We start from the raw sequence: 3,464 nt of genomic DNA, 5'->3' as shown, positions 1-3,464 counted from the left end.
TACACTTAGGTTGGAGCCATTAAAACTTGTTTTTCAACCACTCAACAAATTTCTTGTTGACAAACTATAGTTTTGGCAAGTCGGTTAGGACATCTACTTTGTGCATGACACAAGTCATTTTCCAACAATTGTTTACAGACAGATTATTTCCCTTAAATGTCACTGTTTCACAATTTCAGTGGGTCAGAAGTTTACATACACTAAGTTGACTGTGCCTTTAAACAGCTTGGAAAATTCCAGAAAATGATGTCATGGCTTAAGAAGCTTCTGATAGGCTAATGATAGACATAATTTGAGTCAATTGGAGGTGTACCTGTGAATGTATTTCAAGGCCTACCTTCAAACTCAGTGCCTCTTTGCTTGACATCATCGGAAAATCCAAAGAAATGAGCTAAGACCTCAGAAAAAAATGTATGGCCTCCACAAGTCTGGTTCAACCTTGGGAGCAATTTCCAAACGCCTGAAGGTACCACATTCATCTGTAAAAACAAAAGTACGCAAGTATAAACACCATGGGACCACGCAACCGTCATACCGCTCAGGAAGGAGACGCGTTTTGTCTCCTAGAGACTATTGTACTTCGGTGCGAAAATTGCAAATCAATCCCAGAACAACAGCAAAGGACCTTGTGAAGATGCTGGAGAAATCAGGTAAAAAAGTATCTATATCCACAGTAAAACGAGTCCTATATCGAGGAAGAGGCCAGTGCTCTATAACCACCATAATGAAGCCAGACTACGGTTTGCAACTGCACATGGGGACAAAGATCATACTTTTTTAGAGACATGTCCTCTGGTCTGATGTAACAAAATAGAACTGTTTGGCCATAATGACCATTGTTATGTTTGGAGGAAAAAGGGAGAGGCTTGCAAGCCGAAGAGCACCATCCCAACCGTGAAGCACGGGGTTGGCAGCATCATGTTGTGGGGGTGCTTTGCTGCAGGAGGGACTGGTGCACTTCTCCGAATAGATGGCATCATGAGGATGGAAAATTATGTGGATATATTGAAGCAACATCTCAAGACATCAGCCAGGAAGTTAAAGCTTGGTCGCAAATGGATCTTCCAAATAGACAATGACCCCAAGCATACTTCCAAAGTTGTGGCAAAATGGCTAAGGACAACAAAGTCAAGGTATTGTAGTGGCCATCACAAAGCCCTGACCTCAATCCTATAGAAAATTAGTGGGCAGACTTGAAAAAGCGTGTGCGAGCAAGGAGGCCTACAAACCTGACTCAGTTTCACCAGCTCTGTCAGGAGGAATGGGACAAAATTCACCCAACTTATTATGGGAAGCTTGTGGAAGGCTACCCGAAACGTTTGACCGAAGTTAAACAATTTAAAGGCAATGCTACCAAATACTAATTGAGTGTATGTAAACTTCTGACCCACTGGGAATGTGATAAAATAAATAAAAGCTTAAATAAATCACTCTCTACTATTATTTTGACATTTCACATTCTTAAAATAAAGTGGCGATCCTAACTGACCTAAGACAGGGAATTTTTACTAGGTTTAAATGTCAGGAATTGTGAAAAACTGAGTTTAAATGTATTTGGCTAAGGTGAATGTAAACTTCTGACTTCAACTGTACACGAATACACACCATGCACAGCTGCAGAGTCTGTATTTGATAAAGGGATGTGATCACTGTGGGATTATACCTCTGTACTTTGTCTACACACACTGGTGCATTTTTGCCCCCATTTTCAGGATTCTTGGTCTAACTTCCAATCAACATCAAATCAAATTATATTTGTCAAACGCGCCGAATACAACAGGTGTAGGTAGACCTTACCGTGAAATGCTGACTTACAAGCCCTTATTAACCAACAATGCAGTTTTAAGAAATAGAGTAAAGAAAATATTTAGTAAATAAACTAAAGTAACAAATAAAAAAGTAAAGGGACTATGCATAGATAATAAACAACGAGTAGCAGCAGTGTAACAGATGTGTTTAACGTGTTACACTGTAGCAGAGCAGGGGAGAGAGTTGTTTACTGCAGCCCAGGCCCAGCTCTGCCTCTCCCACCCCTCTGTTCTCTGGGCCCGGAACTTTAGCCTCAGAGCCTTGGGTAGCTGTTGTGGGGAATAATAGCCTCAGAGTCTTGGGTAGCTGGTGTGGGGAATAATAGCCTCAGAGTCTTGGGTAGCTGGTGTGGGGAATAATAGCCTCAGAGCCTTGGGTAGCTGGTGTGGGGAATAATAGTCTCAGAGTCTTGGGTAGCTGGTGTGGGGAATAATAGCCTCAGGGTCTTGGGTAGCTGGTGTGGGGAATAATAGCCTCAGAGTCTTGGGTAGCTGGTGTGGGGAATAATAGCCTCAGAGTCTTGGGTAGCTGGTGTGGGGAATAATAGCCTCAGAGCCTTGGGTAGCTGGTGTGGGGAATAATAGCCTCAGGGTCTTGGGTAGCTGGTGTGGGGAATAATAGCCTCAGAGTCTTGGGTAGCTGGTGTGGGGAACTTTAGCCTCAGGGTCTTGGGTAGCTGGTGTGGGGAATAATAGCCTCAGGGTCTTGGGTAGCTGGTGTGGGGAATAATAGCCTCAGGGCCTTGGGTAGCTGGTGTGGGGAATAATAGCCTCAGAGTCTTGGGTAGCTGGTGTGGGGAATAATAGCCTCAGAGTCTTGGGTAGCTGGTGTGGGGAATAATAGCCTCAGAGCCTTGGGTAGCTGGTGTGGGGAATAATAGCCTCAGAGCCTTGGGTAGCTGGTGTGGGGAACTTTAGCCTCAGAGCCTTGGGTAGCTGGTGTGGGGAATAATAGCCTCAGTGTCTTGGGTAGCTGGTGTGGGGAATAATAGCCTCAGAGTCTTGGGTAGCTGGTGTGGGGAATAATAGCCTCAGGAACTTGGGTAGCTGGTGTGGGGAATAATAGCCTCAGAGTCTTGGGTAGCTGGTGTGGGGAATAATAGCCTCAGAGTCTTGGGTAGCTGGTGTGGGGAATAATAGCCTCAGAGCCTTGGGTAGCTGGTGTGGGGAATAATAGCCTCAGGGTCTTGGGTAGCTGGTGTGGGGAATAATAGCCTCAGAGTCTTGGGTAGCTGGTGTGGGGAATAATAGCCTCAGGGTCTTGGGTAGCTGGTGTGGGGAATAATAGCCTCAGGGCCTTGGGTAGCTGGTGTGGGGAATAATAGCCTCAGAGTCTTGGGTAGCTGGTGTGGGGAATAATAGCCTCAGAGTCTTGGGTAGCTGGTGTGGGGAATAATAGCCTCAGAGCCTTGGGTAGCTGGTGTGGGGAATAATAGCCTCAGAGTCTTGGGTAGCTGGTGTGGGGAATAATAGCCTCAGAGTCTTGGGTAGCTGGTGTGGGGAATAATAGCCTCAGAGCCTTGGGTAGCTGGTGTGGGGAATAATAGCCTCAGAGCCTTGGGTAGCTGGTGTGGGGAACTTTAGCCTCAGAGCCTTGGGTAGCTGGTGTGGGGAATAATAGCCTCAGAGTCTTGGGTAGCTGGTGTGGGGAATAAT

Source organism: Oncorhynchus clarkii, unplaced genomic scaffold, assembly GCF_045791955.1.
Source record: "Oncorhynchus clarkii lewisi isolate Uvic-CL-2024 unplaced genomic scaffold, UVic_Ocla_1.0 unplaced_contig_566_pilon_pilon, whole genome shotgun sequence".
Classification (NCBI taxonomy): domain Eukaryota; kingdom Metazoa; phylum Chordata; class Actinopteri; order Salmoniformes; family Salmonidae; genus Oncorhynchus; species Oncorhynchus clarkii.
Note: the sequence above shows the minus strand (reverse complement) of the source record.